This window comes from Sturnira hondurensis, unplaced genomic scaffold, assembly GCF_014824575.4.
Source record: "Sturnira hondurensis isolate 20B ecotype Veracruz unplaced genomic scaffold, ASM1482457v3 Scaffold0004474, whole genome shotgun sequence".
Lineage (NCBI taxonomy): Eukaryota > Metazoa > Chordata > Mammalia > Chiroptera > Phyllostomidae > Sturnira > Sturnira hondurensis.
The window spans coordinates 5,974,080-5,986,044 of record NW_028077105.1 but is presented as its reverse complement, the minus strand read 5'-3'; the positions used below and the strand labels follow the sequence as shown (position 1 = coordinate 5,986,044).

The following is an 11,965-nucleotide window of genomic DNA, read 5'->3' as shown; positions in this document are numbered from 1 at the left end:
GCTGACTCTGCTCCTCTTACCAGTCTGGATGAATGGTTCGTTGTTGTCAGACTTCCATACAGTTCAATTTTCTGTGTTTTGGTTGCGTTTTTTTACTAAATCTTTGTTCTCTTTAAACTTTGTTGTGCGAGGAGGCACAGTGTTTCCACCTACACCTCTATCTTGGCCAGATGTCCAAAGGTTTTATTTTTATTTTATCTTGAATTTTTAGGGAGGGTTCATAGGCTGTTTTCATACTTTGTTACATGTGGATAAAAGAGGCACAAGTTTGCTTCTGGTAAGATCTTAAACAAAATGTATAAAAGTAGGAAGAACTGAATCTCAGGTTATTGCATTTTCTGTTTGGTCCTCAGACTGCTGGATTCTAGAGTTACTACAGTCACTACTGAATCTCCAAGACAAAGGAATAGAAGAAATTACCTCTAACATAAGAATTTGCTCCAAATTCAGTAAAGCTTAGTCTTCTTAGCAAGAGAAATAAACTACCTTAGTAATTTAGGGTAATTTGAAAAGCTGTGCCTCAATACAAAATTTTCTATGCCATCCATATGCTTGTTCACTGTATTAGTATAATTATTCCATTGGGTTTCATTTACAATTCTGAACTAGGTCAACTTTCATATTACTACTAAATGCTTATCCAGATTTGGGAGCTGTTTTGTTTCCTTTCTCGTGTAAACCATAATCATTCTAAATCACTGAGTTATTCCTTTAGAAGAATAAAGCATGCAAGACTCATTGTTCCTGTTATTTTTCTATTTCATGATTTATCAATTTTCCCTTCCTCTGTGGTACATTTGAAATAAGACTGTGAAACTACAAAGCTGACCCAGAAATGGGAGATTTGATTATTTCCTGCCTCTTTACATAAAACATTTTTTTCAAGGGGAAAAAGTTTAGAAGGTTTTCTACAGTAGAATGGCTAATTTAATATACTCCTGGGTAGCAGTATTATTCATGCCAGAAAATTATGAAAATTTTATAATCTATGGTCTTTGCTCTGGTGGGCCTTCACTAAATAGCAAAATAATGTTGAAATCACCAAAACATATGGTCTATGAATCATTGTAAGAGCATGTACAATATGAAAACATGTAGTAGGTATATGTATGTGAATGCAGATATATGAATAGCTACTAATAATACAATTATGATTTAAACTATCAATGTAAATCACAGAAATGTTTATTAAACAAGCATTTATATAACTTAGATTTATATACAACATAATTTTATACATATATGGCTATATGGGGAAAATTATTTATTTTTGTATATCTAGTAAAGCTAAGTATTCCAACTTCATTTGTATTTTAAATACAAACTAAACTTGGTGAAAATGAAATTTTAATGGATTACTGTTACTGTATTAGTCTTATCTATTTTTTTTTAAATTCAAAATTTGTAGTATTTCCATTGATTTGCTAAGCTCTTGGGGAGCTATTTTGATTTGAAAATAAATGAAAAGCAGCAGCAACAAAACAAGTAGAGATTTAACTTTCTATTGCAGCCAAACAAGGAACAAAAGCAAGCAACTGAATAAGAGAATGTATTTTTTCAAGTCTCAAGAGTCTTGCCTTAAAGACTAGGAAAAAGTCCATTTTCTGAGGTTTAGACTTGACAAAGATTCCTAGGACTGGAGTAGCAGGAATAGCCGACCAGCAGAATGTGGTTGGAGCCAGGTCTCCCACTTCTGGGTCTGCTGCATGAACACATTCTACCTGATTCCCCCATTCTCTTGCTTCTCGGGTCTGCTGGCCAGGTGAAAATAATCAGCCAAGCATCCACAAAGTGGAAAAATGCGCAATACTTGGGGAACCACACAGACAGCTTCCCACTTACCAAAGTATACTTGTGTACTTACTCAAGTCAGCAATAGTTCAATGGATTGAAGTCACTAAGATTTGAGAGTTTGTTATATTAGCTAGAACTACATAACAAAAAGATGTTAAAACAAGTATCCCAAAGATATGTGTATATATCTAGCAGAGGAAGTGATTTGAAAGATAGCAAATTATAAGTTGCGTATAAAAATAATCTATTCTAATGAGTTTTTAGCTCTTGTTAATAGCTAAGATACAACATATACATTAAATGGCTTAGCTTTGAAGAATAAAGGACTTCTTAGAACACAATTTTAAGGTAGGAAATCTAAAGAAGTTAATCTAGGACATGGCCAGTGCTCAATAACTACTTACTGAATAAGCTCTCCAGTAACTGGATCTGACCCTATTTTGAGTTATCACTGTACATTGTATCCATTATCTATTGCTGCCTTACAAATTAAAACAGCTTAAACTAAGCAGCTTAAAACAACCAACATTTATTCTCTCACCAGTTTCTGAGCTTTGCTCGTGGTTCTCACTTCAGGTGGCTCTTTTCAAGAGGCTGCAGTCAAGGTGTTGCCTGGTTCACAGGCATCTAAATGTTCAGCTGGGACTGGAGGATCTGCTGTCAAGTTTCATGGTGGCTGGTAGTTCTGAATTCCTGATGTGCGAATCTCTGACTCTCTACAGGGCTGCCTAAGTGTCTAAGTGTGCTCATCATATGGCAGCTAGATTCCCTCACAGCAAGTAAGAAGAGAGAGGGAGGGAGAGATACTGAGAAGGAAGTCTCAGTCTTTCATCCCCTAATATTAGAAGGGGTGCACTCTCTTTCTACCATATTCTGTTGGACATACAGACCAGCCCTGATTCATTGTGGGAGGGAACTATACGAGGGTAAAACTATGACAAGGAGATAGACATCACGGAGGGCCCTTTTGAAGGCTGACTGAAATGGACGTATTATAACTTCTAAGACATTCATGAATGTAAATCAGTTATCACTGTGTTACAAAAATACTGAGGTGAAAATAAGTGTTTATTACTTTATTAAAAAGAAATGCATGCTCATTGTTCAGCCAAGTGTCTGAGTAATATAGCTGTGTGTGAAAGCCGTGAAGTCTCCCTGCAATGCTCTCCTTTATTCTACCTGCCTCCATCTATTTTACTTTCTTTCCTCTAGAGGAATATTGCCCTAAAAGAGCCTTGAACTGATAGAAAAATCTCAGAGAAAGATTTTTTGAGAATACTTAAAACTGAATTCTGGGTTACTTGTAATCTTAGGTTCTGTTTTAAGCTCTGTTGCTCTTCCAGATCACTTAACACAGGGTTTACAAATGGTAAGAACTCAGTGAGTATTTGTTGGTTTGGAATGAATCTAATTCACAGCAAAACATGTATTTTCAGTATAGAAAAAATAACATGGGCCCTTTTAATAAGATTTAAAACATAAAACTGGTTTTCAATAAATCCATTAAATAATTGGAAATAAAGAAATCCAGACCCTAAGATATAGCGCATGGCCCCATTTAAATGATGCTAAATTAGCTGAAATGCAGGTACTGTAGCTCCCTAAGGACTTTCAAAGATTTTTGGCTTGAATACAAAGCTCACAAATACTATCAGCTGGGGACCTAGGGCATGTTTTCCAAAGGGTTGCCTGGTTCCCTATTCATGTAAAACTTTGTTTATCCAAAAGCTTCATATGTATATTACCCTGCCCTATCCACTTTTCTAGCATCTAATAGCAGAGCAATCTACCAAAAATTTAGTGTTATGTAACACAATTCTAACAATCTCTTAAATAGCCCTCCTAAATATTAGTAAACTGTATTTTTTACCTTAGCCAAGCATAGTCCACAATATCACATTTTATATATGGAACATCTTTCTGGTAAAAGCTTGAACTGAACTGTGTCAATTATGTCCAATTTGTTGGTATAATTACTCATAACTAATAAATGCACACACTGCAATAAAATATTTTTCATAACAACAGACATTTGCAAGCTTTTGTTTTATAATAGGGACAAATCTATTGATTTATTTTAATATTTATCCTGAAGAAACAAAAGTAAAGCAAAAGCACTTTTACATTATTCTGGTTTTCAGAGACAATTGACAGAGGAGTAATTTGTTGCTTAGAAGTGGATCTCTTGTTTCCTGAAAACCATTCATGCTTTTTAAGTAAAGGTGCACAGAGCAGAGTCACCAAGTAATCGGCTTTGGTGTGGAATACTTTGGTAGAACATCTGCTGAGAGATAGTCTTAGCAGTTCTAAATGTTTCTTGTTACAGAGGTTCTTTTATTTATTTATTTTGTCACAAAGTTATTGTGACTAGTATGTAATTTGCATTTTTTATTAACATTATTATTTTTTCATACATAGAACGGCCATTTTTCTCATCTTGCTTCTCAATGCAACCCTGATTTTTTCTCCAGATATTTGGTATGCTGCACTTAGGGCATAGGGGTCCCCTGTCCAATTCAGGGGATAACCATGACCACTCAAAGCCAATTCTTGCAATTCATTCTGCATTGTCAGTGAATATTTACAAGTGAACATGTGATCCATTTCTGGCTAATGGAACACAAGGGTAAATATGTCACATGTCACAGGATTTCCAGGCTTCCTTCCCGATAAGAAGATATGTGCAAGAAAGAATTTCCTTTTTATTGTTGCCTTTGGACATTATACTGAGAAGTTATGACCGAAGCTGCTGCAGCCCACTTATGACCATGAGAGGAAACCAAATTTCTTCCCCAGCATTTTCACCTTGTTAAGTTGCTGAACTAACCAACCATGGAGCCATCCACTTCTTGACTTTTTATTTTGTGAAGTGTACAAAAAAATTTATTTGACTTTCATTAGTTGCATCCCAAAACACCTGTACTTATCATTTAAGAGGCTAATATTTATGCAGTAGATTTATTAATTATACCCTTATTAGTAGCATTTTGTTTTCCTAAGTGTTAGTAATAGCAACTGTGTATAATGCTTGGTATTATCTTACAACTTTTCTGGGTTTATAAAGTAGGCAATGTCCTCTCCATATTATTAAGGCCAAAAGAGAGGCTTACAGAGTAATTACATCAGGTCATGCAACTAGTAGATAATAGAGCTGATACTGGATTCTCCACCTGCTTATTTCACTTCAAAGACTGTGCTCTTTGCTACGGTGCTATCCTGCTTCCCCAGGGGAACACGACGCTGCACAGTAGTAGCTCACTGTTCTTTTTTTTTAATATGGAACGCTTCACAAATTTGCGTATCATCCTTGTGCAGGGCCATGCTAACCTCTGTATCATTCCAATGTTAGTGTATGTGCTGCCGAAGTGAGCACTCTCACTGTTCTGAGTCTGTGTTCTTAACTCATTTCTCGCAGCCATAATTTTTCATGTCTTCCTAAATTTTATTTTCCAATGTTATTAAGAAAAATTTCAAACATACAGGAAAGTTGAAATAATTTTCTATAAACCACTATATACCTACCACCTAAGTTCTACCATTAGTATACTTGCTTGATTACATATTATGTTTTATCACGACTAAATTTTTTTTTGTTTTCTTTTCTTTAATTCTTAGTAGTTTTTTTAACTACTGAATGGCACATTTCATTGACAATGGATATGATGGTCCCTTGAATGCTAATTTAGTTTTCTAAGATCTGGGTGTTTCCAGCAGTTATTTTGAGTAAATGATAACTCTCCTTTAATACTATTTGGCTACAAGATAAAATAACAGAGTTGTGCGTTACTAGCATTATCACTAATAAATTAAAATAATCATTACGATAATCAGTTCAGATCTGAATCTGTTTGGTTTCCCATAGAGAGGTGGCATGCGATGTTGCTGTATTTGACTAGGATTGTCTTTCACTTCCAATTGTATTTACACATAGTAAATAATGGTGCCCTTAAGTAGTCACTGAAATAGAAACATGGCTTATTTATCCTTATACTGCTATTGTGCTATTTCTGATTCAGAGTGCTCCCGCATGTCTTTTCTTATTTTAAAAGTCTGCGGAGGTGGCTCTCTTGGTTCACCAGTAAGAAGGCTGTCTGTGTTTCTCTGTGAGGCTGTGTGGGTGCTTGTGAGTGAAGCCACAGTCCTCTGTTTGAGATTCCCTTGTGCCCTCTGCCATGTGTTTCTGCTTCTGAACCTCTGGCCAGACTCACTTAGGCCAACAGAATAATTCAGCAAAGTTCTTTAATTCAGTTCTAACAGTCCACCTGGGAAATATAAAAGAAACCAGGTTTGTAGTGTGGGTCTCTAGCCTCTCCTTTCACTATTTCCATAGCCTCTAACTCTTCAGCTACTTCTAGCTACTTCTAGCTAAAAGCTTTGGGTAAGCAAGCAGTAGTATTTAAAAACTTATTTTTAACTCCCATCTTCATATGGGCAAAAGTGATGGGGTTCTTGGGGGGGAAGAATTACCATAAATACAGATTCCACATAATAAAGAAAAAAGGGATGCATACCACAACTATTTATGCACAAAGTATTACTATATGGCTTTTTAAAATGTAGTTTTTGCTATCTTTTTTCCTAAGAAAAAGCAACGCCATTGTTTAATTGTTTTGTGGTTCCTTTACTTGATATTAATCCATTTTTTGTGTACCTTTTGTCCACATAATGCAAATATTTTATTGTCATTTTCTTTCCTTAGAATGCCTTTGCTGGCCATTTTCTTGGTTATTACTCATTTTTCATTCTTTTAAAATAAATACTTGTATTTGTTGAAATCTTATTTTCTACAAGTCTAGGAAAAAGAATAAATGGCCACAAAGCCTGTCTTCAGGCAAATTTTACCTAATAATATGCATAGCTCCTTTCTATTTTGTCTGCTTGTTTTATCTAATTTGATATAGAATTAGTAAAATATATTTGGTAGTAACTTATTTTTTCTAAAGTTGTTTTTTCCCTATCCTCCCCTTCTCCCTCACAATTATATAAGTTTTTTCCCTCTCAACTATTTAATCCATTGCTGGAAATAGGATTTATGCATTACATTCTACTTTAAACACCACATATTTAGATAATACTTTAAGAAACAAAATGTAATTTGCAATAAGTCTTGCAAACAAAAAATGAAAAAAACATTTTGGTAAAGAATGCTTTTAAAGTAATATCACTGTGGTCCTTCACAGCCTTTCTGAGAAGTGGGTTATGAGACAATCACACATTGTCAAGGCCTAGTAAAAATGCTAGTACTGCTAAGAAATGAAATAAAGATATTACTATGAATGTCCAGAATATCTTTCAGGTTGCTTTAACTCCGAAGAAGCAAATCTGCCTGGTGGAATGGAAAGAGCATACTTGTAGCTGCTCAGAAATAGGTGTGACTGTCACTTCTGCCTTATTGGGTCACTTCTTTGGGCATCTGCACTTATCTTGGAGAAATTCTTCTTCTTCCATTCTATCCAGTGCAGGTTCTTTCTCACTTTCAGATGTCTGTTCATATGTCTCTTTTTAAATCAGATCTCTTCTGTCTTCGCCAGTCCTTGCTCTGCCTCTCAGCCCCCAACCCACCCCCCTGAGTGTGTCACCATCTCACTGATAACGACTATGAAGGAAAGGAGCAGAGTGAACTAAAAGTCACAAGATGGGGAATCACTAAGCTTATTATTTGTCACCTGTGTCTGTCCCCAAATTGTGACTGCCATGGAAGAAGGGGCCTTTATTTTCTCATTCAATGCAGTATCCGCCCACAATAGTGCCTGGCACATAAAAACTGTGCTGTTATTGCTGTTGTTATTTTTAACTTCGTGCTCTGGGATACACTCTGCTCTCCTACTTCACAAAACAGTACAGTACGTGGGCTTCTCATGTTTTAGCACAGGGTGGACTCCAAGCCATGCGGTAACATATACTGCCTTTGGGTTTAGACAATTGTTTTGCTAGGTTTGGTGGATTAACCATTTCTCTGGGATGGAGCCAATGGGCATAATAGTGCTGGCAGGTATGTCTTAGTACCACAGCCTGATTTCCTCTTACTGTTCTCGACTGCCAGCTTCTAAACAGGGAGACACCTGAGCCTTTTGTGTGCCACATGACAGTCTTGTGTTTTTTTCACAGGTGTTAAAACAAAACAGGGATAAGCAGATTTTGTAATCCTGTGTGCTCTGAGCCAAGCAGAAGCCGCACAGCTTGTGTTTTACGGCACAGTGCATAGTGGCTGGCCAAGAAGTAAGCACGTCACCAGGGACACAGTGAGTTTCCATTTATTCCACTAGACCTGTGGCCAAAAATCTGTTTAAAGTGAGTGGTGGCCCTGACTGGCTCGTTCAGTTGGTTAGAGCATCAGCCCAATATGCCAAGGCTGCGGGTTCGAACTGTGGTCAGGGCACACACATGAAGCAACCAATGACTACGTAAATGAGCGGAACAGCAAATCAATGTTTATCTTGCTCTATCTCTCTAAAGTCAATAAATTTTAAAAAAATAAAAGAAAGTGAGTGATGGAGTGATAGAAAATAATATTTTGAATTATTCTAGATCATCAGCTTGGGCAATGGGCCAGTTCAGGATTTAAAATAATGATACTCTTTGCGATAGTCAACATAACATGTTAATGGAACCAAATTTCAGGTGTAAAAACCCTAGAGTCAAGCATTTCTTTAGTGGTCTTACTTGCAGTGTTTCTGTAAAAATTTAGTTTTAGACGATTCTTTTTATAAGTTAATATTTTCAACAATTGGCAGAAAATTCATGTTTCTGTATTTGCTTTAGGTTCATTGCCTTATTTCTTTTAGACTGAGTTAGTTTTTAAAATTACTTTTTTAATCCTCACCCTAGTATATGCTTATTGATTTGAGAGAGAAAGAGAGAGAGAGAGATCAATCGGTTGCTTCCCATTTGCATGTAGACTGGGGATCAAAGCTGCAACCTAGGTATGTGTCCTGACTGGGTATCGAAATTGCAACAACTAGCCCTGGCTGGCGTAGCTCAGTGGATTGAGCACAGGCCTGCGAACCAGAGGATCACGGTTCGATTCCCAGTCAGGGCACATTCCTGGGTTGCAGGCCAGTTCCCTGCAGGCCAACTCCCAGCAGGGGATGCGCAAAAGGCAACCATACATTGATGTTTCTCTCCCTCTCTCCTTCCCATCTAAAGATAAATAAATAAATAAATTTAAAAAAAAAAAAGAAAGAAATTGCAACAACTAAGCCACTCAGCCAGGACTCATAGTTAGTTTTTAAATGTTAAAAATAAATTATAAAATTATCTTTATAATTTTGTAGGTGCTGTTTAGAAAACTCAAAAACTTTATGCAGGATTTGACATCACATAGGATCAGAAATACTGATTTATAGAACCCTCATTATCTTTTATGCATTATTTCAGGTGCTGTTTCATATATGTATATATACTATATATAAAATTCATGTGAAATATACATTAAATGTGTATAAATATATGCATATATAAAATATATATAACTATATTTTTACCATAACCTAGTATAATACATTGCAAATGAGTCCATTGAATCTCTGAGAATTATAGTAATTTGCTCGGAGTTACACAGCTAATAAATCGCAGCACCAAAAAGGAAACGTTTTGTCTGACTCCCAGATACCTGCCATTTTCGCCATACCAAGTAGAAGATTAAAAGCCTCAAAATTCTCCTAAACAAAGCCCTTGAATGTAGTTGCTTAAACAAATGATAGCAAGCCAAATTTATGTAATAATGTGAGGTTCGAAATGGAATTCCAAGTGGTGTTCAAGGGGATGTTTTACGAAGCCAAAGTGAGAAGTTTCAATGAGTGCAGACAAGGCCTAGACAACTTGATGCCTAATGATGATGGTTGTATTACTGGCAATTTAGTAACATTTTCTTTGGAGCTGCATCAAATTACAATTTAAAAACAGAGTCCAAGCTTTGATCTATTTTCTTGAATCTGGGAAAATCTGGATGCACAGAAGGAAGCTCCGGCCTGGAGACCTCATGGAGGAGAGCCCACGAGGGGAGGAGTCCATCAGCCCCTTTCCCACTGCCCGTCAGTATCCCAGTGTTCTGGGAGCACAGGACCTGGGGTAGATCAAATCAGCCAATTTTAGCAATAGTTATGTGGAGTTTACTCACGTCCCTGCTGTTAGTCTCTTGGGCAACCATTCTTTTCCTGCCTTATTCTTACAAGTTAAAACAAATGCACTTCAGTCCCTCAGAGTCTCTTCATCTTAATCTCACTATTATTCTAACCTTCCCCCAACATCACCCCCACCGAAACATGCACACATGTACACACGGAATCAGAACAAAATTAACTTTGTCCCTATTGTTTGTTACTAGGTATCATAGTGGAATTTTGCATTTTGTTTTTTAAAGTATGAAGCAAATTTCTTCTGTTAAGTAAAGTTACAGAATGTGAATGTGTAGATTGCTTGCTTACACAGGGAGAATTTTGATAGTTAAGAAATAAAAGTGGCCATTCAGTGGAAGGGGGTTGAATAACGCCCTCAGACACTTCTGAAGATATTCATTTATGCCTGGCCAGTTTCAGCTATGATAACTTTGTTTTTGAAATGATATATGCTCCATACACAATCACTTCCAAATCCAAAAACACAATCTTTGGGAAGTTATGACTTCCAGGGCTACAGTTGAAACAATGCCAATTCTAAAGTTTTGTAAATTGGGCTGGAAGTGTGAAATCCTTCCAGCTGTTAAATGTATCTCATGTCAAATTATATTCACAGTTTTTCAGAATATTTCCTTCTATTTAAAGACTACTGAAAAATATATATAAAAGTTAACACACAAACACTCTTAGATTCTCAAAGATTATGAGAAAAGCATATATACATATAAGTATATATAGGTCATAGCTTGGGATGGTTTTGTGGAATTTTTTTTTCTGTGGGGCTTTTTTGGTTTTCAGAACAGCTCTTCAAAGACAGAATGAACTATAACCTATAACCTACCCACTTCATTATTTTAAAAGCTCCAGGCAATTGCACCTCAGGAAGTGAATTACACTCTTTGTTTACCGGCTGTGACTTTCAGAGACAGACACTTTTCCCTGCTGATACAACAGCTGTGCAGAGCTGATGAGTCGTTGGAGGGAGGCAAGGCTCTCTCGCCCTCCTTTTCAGCCTCAGGTGATTCATTCTGAAGAGAACCAGTCACACACTCTAATTTGCAGAAAGTAACTGGTTCAGAGACCAACTTCTCAAAGTCTCTTTATTCTTGAGGAATGTAAACGTTAATCTGTATGTATTGGTAAGAAGTAGAAACTTTATAGTTCTTTGATTTCCTTGAAAATCTTTGATTTTTGGTAACGATTTTTATTCATTCAGACTTCCATAGTGGAATGCCCCCAATTAAAGTATCCCCCAAAATGTAAGGGTCTCCAAACTTTTAGCATCTCTGGGCCACACTGGAAGAAGAAGAGTTGTCTTGAGCCACAAATTGAACACATTGTGACATATAATCACAGCAAAAAATATCATAATGTTTTAAGTAAATTTACGGTTTGTGTTGGGCCACATTCATAGCCAGCCCGGGCTGCATGCAGCCTGCTGGCTGCAGGTTGCTGCCCCCAACCCCTGCAAGAATGTCAGGTAATTTTCCCCACTTAACAGACACAAAGAAAGAAAAGCACAGTGAGTGAAAATTTACCAGTCACCTGCCTTGTGGATGTCTTACTGGCCTGTTTTGAAGGAATCTGTTAAGCTTATAGGAGTTATGACATGTGAGTCCTTAAAATCATTAACCAATTTCTTCTATCTTGTCCTGTCCCCTTCTGTCTTTCATCCAAGTCACAACAGTTGTGGATTGTGAAAATTAATAAAGGGAAACCTCACTGAATGGCATCTCGAGGCTAGAAGGGGGCACTCTCAGGCCCTACAACTCACGTTCAATTACCCCAAGCAGGAAGAGATGCATCCTGCATCTCCAACAGAACAATGTCTTCTCTTTATTACCCCAGCAAGAGAAAGGAAGATTTTCTCTTTGCCTGGTGACAGCTCAGCCAATGACAGACTGTCACAACTCAGCCAATAAAAGACTACTATACTTTGAACTACCAATTTCTTCCAAAGGTCTCTTTGCTTGTAACACTCTCCAACTACCCCTTTTTCTTTATAGAAGAACAGTTCCTCTCCTCTATATTTCAGACTTGCCTATGGTTTTGCT

At 36.8% G+C, this 11,965-nt stretch overlaps 1 non-coding gene across 1 annotated transcript; it reads right to left on the bottom strand.

Annotated features, from left to right (window-relative positions):
* Positions 1–5,064: 5,064 nt before the first annotated feature.
* Positions 5,065–5,167, bottom strand: LOC118986826 (U6 spliceosomal RNA). Its single transcript, XR_005066457.1, has one exon. It is a non-coding gene; the product is annotated as a U6 spliceosomal RNA (small nuclear RNA).
* Between the last annotated feature and the right edge of the window lie 6,798 nt (positions 5,168–11,965).